The sequence below is a fragment of the Aricia agestis genome, chromosome Z, assembly GCF_905147365.1.
Source record: "Aricia agestis chromosome Z, ilAriAges1.1, whole genome shotgun sequence".
Lineage (NCBI taxonomy): Eukaryota > Metazoa > Arthropoda > Insecta > Lepidoptera > Lycaenidae > Aricia > Aricia agestis.
In genome coordinates this window covers 21,400,420-21,418,620 of record NC_056428.1, presented here as the reverse complement: position 1 = coordinate 21,418,620, position 18,201 = coordinate 21,400,420, and the positions used below count along the sequence as shown (strand labels likewise).

The following is an 18,201-nucleotide window of genomic DNA, read 5'->3' as shown; positions in this document are numbered from 1 at the left end:
ACCATTAGAAATCGTGTTATGTAATTTAGAGAATTCAGGTGCCGGTTGGCAGCGGGCGACATGAAGCAACCGCAGACGACGTGTCGCAGCGACACTACTGGTTTGTATGTATTTCTATGAAATACCCTCCGCCGCTAGCGACACGAAGCTACCGACACTTATTCTTTTTTTTATTTATTTATTACATGTGCGTTTTAAATAGTTTTACTCGTACATGTCATAATTGTTTACATTTATTTTAAGACATTATTCTTTTACATTTTGTTTACACCTGGTTTTTACTATCAACAATTATTTCCTTTCAATATAGCTTTCATTACTATTACAACTTTTTACTTTGTCTTATTACCTTTAAAATTTATTACCTTTATTAATTTATTACAATATATTTATACATTTATAATAATTTTACATTCAATTTGCACATTTTATTATTACAATATTTAGTACATGGTACATTCTTTCTTATCTTATAGATCTTGGTTCGAGCGATTATCAGTAATTTTTAATTTCAGCACATATTTATTTATATATTGCAACTCATTCAGCCGGTGTTGCCGATTCTACGTAGAAGTACTGATGATTTGATTCATAAATGTAGAGCCGTTATGTTATATACAAATGTTCTTAATACTATTAGGCTACTATAATACTATTGGTTTACATAATTAATACTATTGGACTATTATATATTACATAACAGAATATTTATTACAATTTATTACAATTTGTTACAATAATGTTTCTGCTTCTGCTTTATTTGCTACATCCGACACTTATTCTTAGAAACACATAGACCAGTGTCCAGTAGTGTCGCGACGACACGTCGTCTGCTGCCGCTTCACGTAGCCGGCTTCCAACTTGTACCAAGTCAATACATAACTATTACTAGCTATTTGACCGAGCTTCGCTCGGTATTCTATAAAACACAAATAAAATGACATTTTCTAAAAATGATTCCTAGCTAGATCGATTTATCGCCCCCGAAACCCTCTATATACTAAATTTCATGAAAATCGTTGGAGCCGATTCCGAGATTCCACTTATGTATATATATATATATATATATATATATATATATATATATATATATATATATATAACATAATTGGAATCCGCGTCAACCAAATGTAAAATACATAGGTAAAAAATAAAAAAGCTAAAAAATATCCTCCTCCTTTTTGGAAGTCGGTTAAAAAGTAGCCAAACAAACAAATACAAACAAACAAATATACTTTATTGCGCACAAACATATTCAGAAAAAATTACATTAACAAAAACAATAAATGAGACATGTACAAGGGCGGCCTTATTACTTGAAAGCAATTTCTTCCAGGCAACCCTTTAACAAATTTTATGAGATGATGAATTCAGGAAAGTGGTGATGTGCAAAAGTATACATATACAATATAATATATTCATAAAATAAGAAAATAAAATATACATACATTCGACTAATACTATAATAATATGCATAATCATAATAAGTGTATATAATATATATTATAAGTACTAAAACATACTAAATAATAATACATACTATACTGTGTGTATCCTGTAACTATTATTGATTGATAGATATATTAAAATAATGGTTAAATACTAACGACTTAAAGCGATTCAAAGTTTCAGCTTGCCTAATATGATCTGGTAAGGAATTCCAGAGTAAAATAGACCTAACAGTAAAGGAGGAATTGAAATATTTAGTATTATGGGCGGGGGAACGTTAAGGAGAAGTTTTGAATAGGAACGGAGCTGTTTTCTATCGTAATTATGAAACACAAAATTGTTTTTTAAATAAGTAGGGTAATGGGGATCAAATATAATGTTATAGAGTAAGGAGAGTACGCGGAAATCACGGCGATATCGGATTGGGAGCCACATAAGCTTGATGCGGTATTCGGTGATATGGTCATATTTTCGTAAACCAAAAATAAACCTCAATGACAGATTTTGTAGTCGCTCGAGCTTATTTAGTTGATCCTCAGTTAAATTTATAAAGCAAGCATCGGCATAATCTAGCACGGAAAGGAACAAAGACTGTGCTAAGACTACTTTAGTTCGTGTAGGAAGAACATATCGAAGACGTTTTAAGGAATGCCAAGTAGAAAATATTTTCCTACTGATTTCTTGAAGTTGTGGCCTCCAAGTTAAGTTGTCATCGAAAGACATACCGAGATTTTTTACAACTTTACTAAATGGGATTGTAGTACCATTGATGAGGACGGGAGGTAAGGAGTTACAGTCAATCCTGGAGACCAGCCCCGGGCTGCCAATTAATATTAACTGTGTTTTTGGGGGATTTATAACAAGACCGTGATTCTTGCTCCATTCACAGATCGTCAACAGATCGTTATTTAATTTACCAATAGCTGAATGAAGGCCGTCTAATTCTGACTGGATGTATACTTGCAGATCGTCAGCATACAAGTGATAAGAAGATGTAATTGAAGTTATAATAGCGTTGAGAAATAGAGAAAATAAAAGTGGTGACAATACTCCTCCCTGTGGTACGCCGGCAAGTATATTACTCCAGTCAGAAAAGCCATCGGATGATTTGACTCTCTGTCGCCTTCCTACAAGATAGCTACGAAGCAGCCCAATTACTGTTGGCGAGATGTTACAGGACGCTAGTCTGCTTAAAAGGATGTCGTGGTCTACACAGTTAAAAGCGTTGCTAAAGTCCAGTAACATGAGAACAGTAAGTTTCTTTTGGTCCATGCCTAGTTGCACATCGTCTGCTAACTTAATTAAAGCCGTGGTCGTACTGTGACCAGTGCGAAAGCCAGATTGCAACGAAGTAAGCAGATTATTGTGCAAGACATACTTTGTGAGCTGTTGATGTATTATTTTCTCCAGGACTTTGGATAAATATGGGGAGGATCGAAATAGGACGAAAATCAGACGGAGTTTTGGGACAGGAAGACTTAGGTAAGGGAATAATATATGCGGTTTTCCAGGCATCAGGAAAGGTAAGGGACTCTAGACAAGAATTAAATATGTGTGAGAGCTGTGGATGTGGCGCCGCTCGGCATCACGGCACACTGTATTGCAGCGGTTGCGTATTTTAATATAATTGTTTCGACATTTTATTTTCTTCTGTATGTTTTTTTTTATTTAGCCTTTTTAGCATTAATCAATGTTTTAAGCTCATCTGAAAGCCAAGGAGCAGGAAGATGTTTCATCTTTACTGGCTTAACAGGGGCATGTTTGTCGTAGAGCGATTTTATTTTTACATTGAACTTGGCAACTTTTTCGTCGATAGATTTAGAATTTATTAAATCCGACCAGTCAATGTTAGATGCATCCTCCCTAAGGCTCTCAACGTTCATACCTGAAAAATTGCGTAGCATTAGAGTTTTTACTTTAGCCTTGGGAGGGCGAACATTGTATGCAACATAGACAAGGTCATGGTATGAAAATATTTCAGCCGAAGACTGCCCATGCTTAGCGACAAGATTAGGAGAGGAGACTATGATAAGGTCAAGCAGGGAGGGACGGCAACCTGGGGAACAATGAGTCGGATCTAGAGGCAAGACTTTCATGTTGTAAGCATCTAGAAGAGATGTAAGTTTACAGGAGCGACTATCACCTTTAAGTAAACAGGTATTAAAGTCACCCATTAAGATGGAATGACTGTAGTTAGGCGAAAATACTTCTAAAGTACTTTCAAACAATTGGAAGTAGTCGTTATGCATATTCGGACTATAATAAACACCTAATAACATTTTACTGTAACGGCTTACCTGAACTTCCAGAAGCAAAAACTCAAGAGCATCCGCAGGAGGAGGCTGCGCTGATGCGCTAATAATAGTATAAGGTAAATCGGAACGCAAGTATATAGCAACACCGCCTCCACTCCTACCAATGCGATCATTACGAATTAGCTTGAATCCAGGTAAACCGTAACAGGTAGATGGTAAGCAGGGCTTTAGCCATGTCTCTGATACAAAAATGGCATCCACATTAACACGATCAAAGGTTGTGAGTAAGTCAGCATAGTGTGCAGGTATGCTTTGCGCATTAATGTGAACTGCCTTGAAACATTTGTTAACAGAGGAAAAATTGCCCAGTATTGTCTCTCTGAGAGGTACTGATGTAGTACTATGAAAACTTTGATCGCAGTCGTTTGATGACATTGAGAAAAAATCATCAGAAGATGAGTCAACACTAATAGTACTCATATTATTAAACCTAAATATAATCTACAAAATAACAAAATATCAATATACAAAATATATAAAAAATTAGAATAACAATTAGTATAATAAAATAAAAATACCAAAAATAATAAAAATCACAAACAAGTAAAAACTAAAATTATTGTACCTAATATAAACCATTTATCTTATCACGTTATAATAAAATAAAATAAAAAATATTTGATAAAAAGCCAATTACTCTTTATTACATCTGCTATCTGCCAATAAAAAAGCTGTCAAAATCGGCCCAGCCATTTCGGAGATTAGCTGGAACAAACAGACAGACATACAGACAGACAAAAATTCTAAAAATTGTTATTTTGGTGTAAGTACCGTCTAAATATTCATATACATGTAGTAAAAAAAGGTTATTTTAATATTACAAACAGACACTCCAATTTTATTTATATGTAAAGATGTAAGATATAGTCAATACATCAATAAGATGTATTGACTTTATTTGGTAGTCAACAGTGATTTATCATAGAAGAAATTCTTTGTTACCTAATAGATATTGATTTATTGGTGGAATTTTTGAAGAGTTAGGAGAATTTATGGCCCACTGTCGGTTTACATGGTGTTTAAAATCCCCTTTAACAATCAAGATATTTAACGCAACTTTAGTATAATCATTAGTAATTACTAAATTATTGAAGATTACTTGACGCCCGCAAATCAACGGATTTTTGCAACGGCAAAAATTCGTTTATTGCCCGGAAATCGTGCATTTTTCCGGGATAACAAGAATCCTACGTCCTTCTCGGGACTCAAAGTATCTTCATAGCTTGAATTCCGGGAAAGGCCGTTTCAGCAAAATCGGTTCAGTGGTTTGGGTGTGAAAAGGTAACAGACAGGCAGACAGGCTTGAGAGGTATCAAGGGACACCCGGATTCGTATTTACGAAGGCTATACCAATTGAGTCACGAGCCAGACTTTAGTAGATGAGCTTTTGTTTATGCATATTACTCGACAATACGTCATATTCTATCTCAGTAAAAAAATTGACTCAAGTGGATTAGCTTTTTGCCTTGATATTTTCAAAGAAAATGCATGGACACAAACCTAGTACTGTATTATACATATTCACTCAAATAGATAAGCTTTTGTCGAATCGTAAATTTGATAAAAATGATGGCTAAGGTTCAGAAACCTACCCCAATTTTTTGGTGCTCACATGGGTTGAGGAAGGATGTTACTGTTACCCATCAATCTCGGGGTAGGTTTCCGAACCTTTACCGAAATGATTATACAGGGTGTAATAAAAATAAGTGATAATACTTTGGGGTGTGTATGTGTTCCTTGTAGACAGTTCACTGTGAAAGTAGCAGCGCTGAAAGACCAAAATTTGTTTTAAACTTTTGTATGGGGAAACTCGTAACGCTCGGGATCGTCACTTATTTTTGTTACACACTGTAGACTGCGTTTTGTATTTTACATTAGAAGTACCTAACTACTCTAGAAAAAATATTATAGTTCTATTATTATTTCTACTCTGAACAAGTGTGTACAGTGTGTACCTGTTTCTTACCTATTAAAAGTTCGTTTGTTTATAGTATTTTTTGTCACTTAAATACAGAATAGAAACGTGTAATTTAACAATAAAATAATAACAATTTCCATGTAACTATCCACCTACATATTTTTAAAGCTAACGATGACGTTATTTACCATATCGGTATCACATTGAATAGTATTTGTAGCTGTAATGTTAGAAAGAATTTAGCTAACAAAGTCTAGGCGATTTCGATCATTTTCTGTACTGTAATAGTTTAGGGTTTTGTCAAGTTTTTGTGTAACAAAAGCTAAGCCAGTTCAGTTCGCGCTTTTACTCTCTCGCGCCTTTGTAATTTCGCCACCCGGATGGACGCGAAGTTATAAAAAAAAAACTAAACAAAAAAATATAATGAACAAAAAAAAGAGAGAGAAAGAGGCGCTACCGTCGGGCCACGCGCAATATAGGGTTCCGTAGTCAGTAAATTCGTAGTATGGTCAATGAATGTACATTTATAACGTGTTTTACACTACTAACAACAGCATCTCAGTTTAAAGGAATTTAAACGGAAAGTTCCTTTAAACTTCGCCGAATACTTTTTTTTAGTTGATCGACAATTATTCAATAACTTTTTAAGTCTTCTTAGTCGTGATAGTTTTTCTAATTAAGAATATTTCCTACTCCCGTGAATTTTTTCACATATTTTATAGAAACAACCGTTTAGCTTGTAGAAGAGGGGGGACACTGGACTCTAACGATTTTTTCCACTTTAAAACTGCATATTTCACAAATGGATCCCTAAATCGCAAAATGATCTTTGAATACTCAATATATTAAAAAAAAAACTATTTTGTCGGCATCATTTATATATTGTGCATTCATGCCAAATTACAGCTTTGTAGGTCCTAGAGTCTCTGAGCAAAACCGTGGACAGACAGACGGACAGACGGACACACGGACGGACAGACCGAAACTGTAAGGGTTCCTTGTTGACTACGGAATCCTAAAAACTAGTCATTAAGCATAGTTCTACATTCACCGCTTTTTGAAGGTCATTGACCGTCTCGAAATCTCTTTCGTAATATTGATTTACAAGGTAAATACCGGCTTATTCATACTTTATAGGTGTACTCTAGAATTTTTTCTACGCAAACGCTCTTGTGTTGGTTTAAAAACAATAAGGGGAAAACGAGCAAATGGGTCACCAGATGGAAATCAAATACCGTCGCCCATGGACACAGGACACTCGCAACATCAGACGAGCTGCAGGTGGAATGCCGGCCTTTTAAGACGGAATACGCTATATTCTTTTTTTTATGAAATAAGGGGGCAAACGAGCAAAGCAACTTCCGTCGCCCATGGACACTCGCAGCATCAGAAGAGCTGCAGGTGCGTTGCCGGCCTTTTAAGAGGGAATAGGGTAATATCCAATAGGGGAGGGTAGGGAAGGGAAGGGAAGGGAATAAGTGAGAGTAGGAATGGGAATAGGGTAGGGGATTGGGCCTCCGGTAGACCGGTAAACTCACTCACTCGGCGAAACACAACGCAAGCGCTGTTTCACGCCGGTTTTCTGTGAGAACGTGGTATTTCTCTGGGCGAGCCGGCCCATTCATGCCGAAGCATGGCTCTCCCACGTTTAAAAAGGAAGGTTTCTTGAAGGTTTGCAGGTCGTATAGGTCCGGAAATACTGCTGGTGACAGTTCGTTCCAGAGTTTTACAGTGCGCGGCAGAAAGTTACGCGAAAAACGCACGGTGGTATATTTTTCGCGTGGAACGATGCGTTGGCGAAAAGTTGCACGAGTTATGATTCCGAACAATTCCTCGGAGCACTCCGCGTAATACAACCGATAGAGTATGCAGAGTGACAGTAAAAGTGGTCGACATGACAATGTATTGTACAAGGGGAGAAAAAAATATGATAAACTAGATGACGCCCGCAACTCTGTTGCGCCAAAACACTTAAATTTTTCCGGGATGAAAAGTATCCTATGTCCTTTCTTGGGACTCAAAGTATCTCCATACCAAATTTCAGCAAAATTGGTTAAGCGGTTCGGACGTGAAGAAGTAACAGACATATTTTTACATATTTTATAATATTAATTAGTAAGTATAGATTAAAGGAAGTATTTAATGCCTGTAGTTGAGGTTCAAAGCGACGTCCAGAGAGATTTCCGTTGTACTGTATTTTTGTGGGGTGTATGTTCGTTCCCCTCTGCTAACCACCGGCACCGTAAATATGAATATGGGATTATTATTATAATATGGACTTTAAGAAAGTAAAGTTTGTACACGCATATTTTATTACGAGCTTTTGCCCGCGGCTTCGCTCGCGTTAAGAAATATTATTATATACAAACTTTCATCCCCTATTTGAACCCCTTGCGGTTGGAATTTATCAAAATCCTTTCTTAGCGGATGCCTACGTTATAACATCTACATGCCAAATTTCAGCCCGATCCGTCCAGTGGTTTGGGCTGTGCGTTGATAGATCACTATGTCAGTCAGTCAGTCACCTTTGAGTTTTATATATTAGATTTTCGTATAAATTCATATAATTTTGTTTTTTGAACTGAAATTTTCTTTAGCGGCGTTGAGCACTTTTGTGGGATGGGTAAAAACTGTGAAACTCGCGTCAGATTCTCGTGCTGATCGAAAAGCCGTAAGACGGTTGGAGAGTAGTGTTACAACTTCGAAATCGATTAATCGAACAATCGATTGTTTTTTTTTTCGATTGTCGATATTTTTTAATCGATTGTAAGGATTTCGATTAATTAAAAAAATCAATTTTTTAATAATCGATTTTCATAAAAAATGAATTAAAAATTTAATCGATTACAATTATAAGGGTTTCGATTAATTTAAAAATCGATTTTTTATAAATCGATTTTCATAAAAAATGGGTTCCAAAAAATTGAAAGGGATTAGATTAATTAAAAAAATCTATTTTTTAAAAATCGATTTTCATAAAAAATGGGTTATAAATTTAATCGATTGTAAAGGGTTTCTATTAATTAAAAAAAAAACAACTTTTTAAAAATCGATTTTCATAATAAATGGGTTAAAAAAAATTGCACAACGTTAATAATCAAGTTTTCACGTCTGCCGGCACTCCCGGAGTGCAACCCGTCTTTTTTTTTAGTTTTGCTGTTTACTGGTTTAGTGTAGTTTTGTATGAAATTATTGTATTTAAGTATCTGAACCTACTGAACACACTAGGCGGAAAATATGCGGCTGAACTTCCGTTGCCGATTTTACGTTCGGACGCATTCGGCTGCAACTGATATGACACATGATAAGAATTGAAATTGCGCGGCGTAAATTCAGTTGCGTAACTTTGCCCGAGTATACAGTGTCTCGAGCGTCGCTGAATTGACGCCGAAAAAAAACATTGCCGCCGAATCGCTGCCGAACTTACACTCGACCGATCGAATAAACGATTCTGATTTTGACAGAACTTCGGCCGCGTATCTTCGGCATGGTGTGTTTAGACACGTGTCACATTGAGTTAAATATTTTTAAGTTTCGGCAAAAAGAGGGGTGATACAAGTTTTACGAGTCGGTCTCTCTCTCTCTGTATTGTGTTTGTGTATGGACCGATTGCAATCTAGTTTTTTTGACCTACTTAAAAAAGGAGGTTATCAATAATATTCGACGCGTATGTATGTAATATTTCCAGAACTGCCCAATTTTCGTATAAATGTTGCTAATATACTTATATCAGCGTCTGAACAAAATATATGCCAAATTTCAAAGTGTATCTATTTATAATAATATATGTATGTTTTTATGTTTGTATTTGTGTATCTCTGGAACTACCATTCCGATTTCAGTCATTCTTTTTTTGTTGTACTAGATATTGTTCAACTTAGGGAATTGTGCAAGTTTCATCAAAATCGGTTCAGTAGTTTTGGAGATAGGGAGTTTTGATTTTCAATTACGTGCAATTTTGAAGTTAGTTTTATCTTTTTTTTTTAAATGCAATTATTCAATATATTATTTGAAATCTGATTTTTTTAAAGATTTCTGCTCAGTCTCTATTTATGCTTAGTAGATCTTTAAAACGCAACGGATTTTGATGCAACTTTTAAAAGATGGAGTGATTGGAAAGATTCTTGATTGCATTTTAAAAAACAATTTTTGGCAGGTAATTTCCCCATGTCCTGACATACTCATTGTTTTGTTTAATTGTTAAGATTATTATCTGTGTAATTATAGTCGTCGCGATCTTGTGAAAAACGTGCGGCTAGCGTTGAAAATTGTGAGGAATTATTTTCGCAAGACACCATAGATGGTGTATTTGGTAATCCTTGGATACGGCTTGATCTCTGTCGTAATACTAACCAATACTAACCACATAGTAAACACCGATTACTACGAATGGACCCGACAGATGTTGTCTTACTTTTTGAAGTTATTGTCTGCAGTCTTAGCACGGTCACCGCAGAAACGGTTTCTTTCTACGGAAAAATACATTGACAAAGTGACGGATTGACAAAGGAAAAACGCCATTTTTTCACTGAAATCTGCCAGTATGTCTATTCTTTATCGTTTCTAATGTTGTTATGTTTAGGCTAAGATAAGAATATTAACTAGTTGACAGAACTGTACACGAAAGCCAAGCTGCTGCAGCAAAGTATTAAAAATACAGACGAAAAATTTATCGCCTTCCAAGGGGGCGATCCGTTTTCGGTTGCTCGTTTGTTATTTACGTTATTTGTACCTACATATATTCCACGGGCCATCTAACTAAGACTTCGATGTCTGTCTGTCTGCCCGTCTATCTCCAGGCTGTAACTCAAGAACGAGCTAGAGAGAAAAAGATAAAACCGACTTCAAAATTGTACGTAATTGAGAATTTAAATTCCGTATCTCAAAAACTACTGAACCGATTTTGATGAAACTTGCAGCATTCCCTAAGGTTAACAAAAGTTAGTACTTACAACAAAAAAGGAACCACTTAAATCGGACTTGTAATTCCGGAGATATGCTAACACAAAAATAAATACATATAATACATACATAATATACACTTTTGTAATTTTGCACTTTGGTTTAGAGTTCAGACGCTGATATAGACTAACATAATTATTATTATACGAAAACTGGGCAGTTCTGGCACATACATCCTTTTTAGGGTTCCGGAGTTATGGTGCTCCCATACTGCCGTTTTACTAACAAAATATGTTGTCAGTTGTTACATTTTGTTAGGAATTGTAACATAATTTTTTTTTATTAAATAAGGGGGCAAACGAGCAAACGGGTCACCTGATGATAAGCAACTACCGCCGCCCATGGACACTCGTAACATCAGAAGAGCTGCAGGTGCGTTGCCGGCCTTTTAAGAGGGAATACGCTCTTTTCTTGAAGGTTTGCAGGTCGTATAGGTCCGGAAATACTGCTGGTGACAGTTCGTTCCAGAGTTTTACAGTGCGCGGCAGAAAGTTACGTGAAAAACGCACTGTGGAAGACTGCCACTCATCAAGGTGATGAGGATGGTATGTTTTTCGCGTGGGGCTATAGCGAAAAGTTGCAGGTGGTATGATTCCGAACAATTCCTCAGAGCACTCCCCGTGATACAACCGATAGAGGATGCAGAGTGAAGCTACATCTCGGCGTAATTCCAAGGGGTCCAAGCTGTTTGAAACACTATGGCAGTCAACAATTCGAGCGGCCCTTCGTTGGATACGATCGAGAGGGTTGGTATTTTGGCGCCCCTGCCCAGAGATGAGAACAATATTCCATATGAGGCCGAACCTGCGCCTTGTAGAGTTGTAGGCCTGCGTTGTTCCGGACTGAAGTACTGTCTCGCTCTGTTAAGAACACCAATCTTCTTCGAGGCTAATTTGGCCTTACCTTCTAGATGATATCGGAACTGGACTTCACTCGATATGTTATAAGTATAAGTATATTATAAGTGCTCCTACACATAGATAATGTTTAATAACGTTTACTAATATTTTATAACATTTAAATCTGGTATTGGCTCACCGCATAACCCGCCGTCACCTATAAAAGGTTTAAAAACAAAAGGTAACACATGTTTTATTTTCTTATAATATGTAATTTGTTTTGTTATGATTTGTTAACTTACGTTTACTAAACATTTTCTAACGGCAGTGTGGGAGCACCATTACAAAATATTTGTCTATGTCGTATATTTTATTTTGATTTAGAAATACATATTGTTTTTGTTTGGGGTAGAAAGTGTTTGTTGATATATTATCTTGGAATGGAAAATTCAAAGCTACTAAAATAATCCAGTTACATAGTAGGCACCTATTTGTTAAACTATGCTAAAAGTGGAGGTAAGTAACAAATAAGTACGGTAACTTATTGTTTGAAAATGTTTTAGACCAAAATATTTTACTTTTTGTTCAGAATTGACACAATATCAATGCTTTATCTTTTGTGGTGGTGATTTGAATATAATTACTTAACATTTTTTGTGGGATATTCATAATTGTCATTTTGTCCTTAACCTCCGTAACTTATTACGTAAAGCAATATTATTATAAAATATAATGATATTGCACATACATCTAGATTTTCAAGATTTAAATTTATATATAAACAATAATACCTATTTCTTAATAATTTATTAAAAAATACAATAAACTTTATTATTGGTAATCAAAAATTTTAAGTATAGCATTACATAAGACTTAAGCGTTAAGCGTTCTTTTTGTGGAATGACATGTAATTCGCTGTGCAATAAAAATTCGCTTCGGCAATCATTAAAACAGCTTACGTAAAAAAGTTGAAAACGAAATTATTGATTTAATTAATTATTAATATCAAATACAAGTAATTCTTTACTTAATGGGGCCTCATAATAATATTGTATGTGATTTTATTGAGAAATAAAAGATTTATTATTATTATTTATAAATAATAACACTCGTTAATTTTTTTGATGGATCTTAAGCAAATCAGGTCTTGCCTTATCAAAAAATATATCAAAAATTCAAAACATTAAAAACACAATGGAAAGAAGAAAATTTACGGGTTTTGGCAGACAAAAATATTTCCGCCTATTCTCTATTTTTCTCGGTGGCAAAGTACACCCTTGTGTCAGTGCTTAAAATCGTTCCACGCGAAAAATATACCATCCTCATCACCTTGATGCGTGGCAGTCTTCCACCGTGCGTTTCTCGCGTAACTTTCTGCCACGGACTATAAAACTCTGGAACGAACCTATACGAATTTCCGGACCTATACGACCTGCAAACCTTCAAGAAGAGAGCGTATTCCCTCTTAAAAGGCCGGCAACGTACCTGCAGCTCTTCTGATGTTGCGAGTCTCCATGGGCGACGATAGTTGCTTTCCATCATGTGACCCGTTTGCTCGTTAGTCCCTTTATTTTATAAAAAAAACGATAAGAGCTTTATTACACCTACCGAGTGGAGTGGCGAGACAGACCACCAAAATAATAAAATAAAATATAATTTTATTCAAAATAGGTATTATATGAATACACTTTTTGGACGTCGGGACTGACTGACAGACAATGATGGAGCAGTGTTTTTCAACCTGTGGGTCGCGACCCCTTGGATAATATTATATTCAGTAGGGGAATTATGCATATCTGCATATATACATAGTACATACTGTATCTTATATCTTTAAACGAGCAATTCTTGTATATTATAATATGACTCTTACTGACATCTATTGGCGAATAATAAAACTATTTTGTGAGCAACTAATTGCTTTAACGACACAACAACAGCTAAAGCTATTCCAGCAGATGGCGTTCTTAAGTAACACGAAGTCAATGAGTGTTTGCTATACCGAGCAAAGCTCGGTGATCCAGGTACTATAACCTTATTTATAAAAGTCTCATATCTTTGCCATCGAAATAGCTGGACCGGTTTTGATGAAATAGATAATTTCTTTCTAAATTTTTTTGGTTATCTAAATTCTGATTTAATTTTATTGAAAAACCATGAACATACGATAAGATATTTTTATAATTTTTAGTCGTTCTACGCAGCTCCGGGGGGCAAATAAGAATTTTTCGCCGGAACCGTACAATTTCCACAAACTAAATTAGCTTATCTTCATCCCGGTGCTCTTTAAATGTGCCAAATTATAAAAAATACTTAGGTCCAGTACTTTTCGAGATAAGCGATACCGAGGGCATCCGCATACGTTATCGCACAGATGGTAGTATTTTTAATCTCGCAAGGTTAAAATCTCGTCGAAAGGTATCATATTATGATCTTATTACCGAGATAATGTACGCTGATGATCTATGCTTTGTTGCGAACACTCACGAAGGACTACAAAGGCTGATTACTAGACTGAACAGCGTCTGCATTAGGTTTGGTCTGAAAATCAACATATCTAAAACAGAGGTAATGCTTATGGACACCGTGAACCGAGCTTCTTTAAATATGTGCATTGAAGGCCAAGCCCTAAAGGAAGTCAACAAATTTAAATACTTGGGAAACACTGTAACAGCCAAAGGCGACCTCGACTCTGAGATAAACAGCAGAATTGGTGCAGCAATGTCTGCTTTTGGCAAACTCCGAGACCAGGTTTTCCGCTCTCACAATATCAAACTGAGTACTAAAATACAGGTGTATATGGCGATTGTCCTGCCTAACATTCTGTACTCATCAGAGACGTGGTGCCCCTACCGAAGACACATACGCATGATAGACAGATTCCATCTGAAATGCTTACGTGACATCATGAATATCAAGTGGTCGGATCGTATTCGCAACACTGATGTTCTCCGACGAGCTAATATCTGTGGCATAGAAGCATACTTGATGAGGCGGCAGTTGCGTTGGTGTGGACACCTTGTAAGAATGCCGGATCAGAGAAAGGTAAAGCGCATCTTCTTTTCTGAGTTGGAACACGGCAAACGCAAAAGTGGTGATCAATTTCTACGCTACAAGGACGTACAGAAAAGACACATGAAGAGATGCAATATTGATCCCTCTAGCTGGGAATCTCGGGCGGAGGAGCGGCTAGAGTGGAGGCAACTTATAAATCACAAAACATACTCTTTTGAGGAAGAACGAAGGCGGGAACTAGATCTCAAACGTGACCAGCTAAAAGCAAGACCGCCTGCTAATATACGATATAATTATGTAAATGGTGCCCTAACTTGCGAATCCTGCTCTCGCACCTTTACTGCTAAGATTGGGTATATTAGCCATATAAGAGCAAAACATAATGTTATGAACAATTAAACATAAGCAAGTCACTGAAGCCGAAAACGGCTAGGTAGATTATATTTTCGAGATAAGCACGTTCGAAGAAAGAAATTCTTCAGCTTTAAAAACAAGTACAGTACAAAAAATAAATTATTCATCTTATGATTAATTCTTGCCATTTGCAGCGTAAAATTATAATTTAAAGTTCATAATATTAGTCACAGGATAGAAACCTAGTTTCTAATGTCTTTCCTTTCTTCGTGTAATAATGGAGGCAGTTTCTTTGTTGTTTTTTTAAATTACCATTTAATGGCTTCTTGGATCATTTGATCGCCTCAGCCTGGGCATAAAAAGAGACAGTATAAAAAGGAAAATCAGTCTTTACTTGCACAACATTTTATTAGGCTCTGGTTGTAATGTTTAGCTTTAGCCTTAGGGAATGAAATATTTTTTTTTCAGATTCTCATTTCTCATGTCGCCGTACTCAGTATTTCATTGTGATTTAGCTTCAATTTAAGCCGGCCCCTAAACGATCAATTATATCGTCAATATCACACTTAAATTTTATTGAGCAGTTTATTTGACAATTAGATTGAAGGCCCCCGATGTTCAATATCAACACTAGACAATGCGCAATAAAATTTCCCGCCACTAAAGAGTTTTTTTAAATTAAATTGCTATCTCTTTCACACTCATTAAAGTTATTGTGATTAATGCACGTTTTATTTATCATAATAAACAGGTCTCTAGACGATACATTTTATTGTGCAAAATCATTGAATATAATTCAATGAGAAAAGGAATGTCAAATAAATTGTTAAAATATCATTTAACAATTTATTTGACATTCCTTTCCAATCCTATCGTCCAATATTAACCGTCAATAATATTGCACAATACATGATATTGGGTAATCAAATTGAGTGTCTACGGGCCTGCTTATACAAATTTTACAACACTCCGAGTGCCAGAAGAAATGAAAAGCGTTTTCTCACCTCCGGGCGGAAAATGTCAACTTACGTCCCGCTGCGCTTACCGATGTTGCCGTTTTCCGCCTCCGTCGAGGAGAAAAATAGGATACGCACCATGGGTAGTAAATAAGAAAGCCTCAGATCTTATTTTCCTGCCCTAAATGCGTAATGGACTATTTCGCCGCTCTGTAGAAAAAGAGTCTTGATTTGTAAATGACATCCTTCCCTACGCCGCGCCGGCGGCATACTTTCGCAAGCAATCTTTCTGACAAGTTCCCTGTATCATACATTGGGATCACGTGACCCTGACGTAGGCTTAACACTTTTTCCCCATACTTAAAGTGGACAATGCCGCTAAAGAAATTAATATAAACCGTACTAAACAGAATGTATATAGTTGTGACTGATCAATGATCATATTATAAATATATGTGGCTCCGCCCGCGTGGACGTAGGTTACCGCTGCAAAAAACCTACCCAGGACAGACACGGTCAGCAAAATGATTCCCAGGTGAATTCACAGACTCCGACACCAACGTCGACTGTAACTGTGTACTGATGTGTAATTTCTAAAAGTAATTTAGAGCCCTGGATCTCAGCAAAGGCGGAGCCTAGGCAGAGATCCAGGGCTCCGCGGGACGCCTTCTGAGAATTGGCCGTTGTAGATACTCAAATAGGTATTATATGTACCACTTGAGATATCCATTCGTCGACAGACTACGGACCTACGTTATTTGGTCGAATTATATTCGTCGTGACTCGTGATATCGACGTGATCGGCTTGACATAACACGACCAAATTGTGTAGCTCTGCCTCAATCTTACTTTAACTTAAGAAGACCTTTTTTTGAAGAAAATCAATAAATTATTTAGTACATAATAAAATAGGCAATATTGATTGCGAATACTGTTGTCAAAAAAGTCTTAGTAAAGGAAACATGCATTTAAAAGTCATTTTCTGTCTCTTATTACTTACTTCAAAGTTCAGTAGTTTCGACTTTCGACTTTCGAATTCAGTATAATTTTAAACAAACTACTTATTTAATTTTTCATTTCACAGGATGATACATTTAATTTTTTACATGACATCAGAGTATTTACTTACAGCATGATCAAATGAACCCCTCGTAAATTACGAAAAATAAAATATTTTACGTATGGCGCACACATACAAGCCGCGCGCGGTGACTTTGTATGAAGATAACTTACTTCCCCTCCTTTCACTATGATAACGTTCAGTAGATTACTTTTATAGGCACGATATAAAAAAGTCGAAAAATCTTATTTGAAAAAAAAAAATACTAATGGCCTGTTTCACCGCTTCCTGATAAGGTGCCCGATAGGGTTATTTGACAGATTTTCCATAATCCATCTGGCAAATTAAGTGGTGGATAGCCTTATCAGGAAGCGGTGAAACAGGCCCTTAGTCTAATTAAACCGAACCTTAATTAAAGACACATTTTATATCAAAATAAAAAAATATACTTTTAATTAGCTCGTTCGTTTTAAATCACAATTTAAACGTATTTTATTTTTGTAATTTTTCTCACAGTTAAATTGTAAAAACTAAAAATATAATAAACATTCGCATACAGCTTCACAGTTCTTAAAAACATAATACTTACTATGAGAAATGTGCAAACTTTATAGATTATTTCATTTATAAAAAAAAAACTTTACTTTTTTATTATGCTTACAAATAAATAAAGAAATACGCACCTCAAAACGGCGCAGGCGCACACTCACAATGCACTCTAGAGAGAGACTGAGAGGGACAACAAATCGGTAGCTTAATATAATATACTTAACGATTTGTCTCCGTTACAAATTGGTTCGGATTTTTCTAGATTGTCAGCTTAATGCTAATTATTACCTATAGTGGGATGTTTATTCCCACATTTTTTTTTGTTGTAGATGACATACGCTATTTTTAGTTAAAACTCTAGTATTTTTCTAGTGGTTTTGTTTGTAACGTTGTTTATTATTTTTGCTGTTATTTGCCTGTATTTTTTTTTGTATAGGTATTATGAAACAGAATATCATATTATCGTTTGTATGTATGTATATCCTATTTTTTTACCGTGTGTCCAAATTTTGCTTTGCTTATTTTGATGAATTTTGTTAATTATGTAATTAGCTGTTCTAACCTACCTGGTTAGAACAGACGGACAGACACACTTTTAGATATTATAATATTAGTACGAAATGATTCAATGTTACCCGAATTTAATAAAAAACTTTTTAATGAAATAATTTTGTAAGTACTTACTAATATAGAAATATGTTTCATAATATTATTTTTAGTAAGAAAAGACTTCAACGCTCCCGAATGTATTAAGGTTGGGTTGCACCAACTAACTTTAACTATA

General features: G+C 35.7%; 1 protein-coding gene across 1 annotated transcript in view; it reads right to left on the bottom strand.

Annotated features, from left to right (window-relative positions):
* Positions 1–17,594, bottom strand: part of LOC121738356 (putative fatty acyl-CoA reductase CG5065) — a 43,423-nt gene extending 25,829 nt beyond the window's left edge. The window contains exon 1 of the mRNA XM_042130343.1: positions 17,553–17,594. The gene's annotated coding sequence lies outside the window, so the exon portion shown is untranslated. The remainder of the gene's footprint in view (positions 1–17,552) is intronic.
* Between the last annotated feature and the right edge of the window lie 607 nt (positions 17,595–18,201).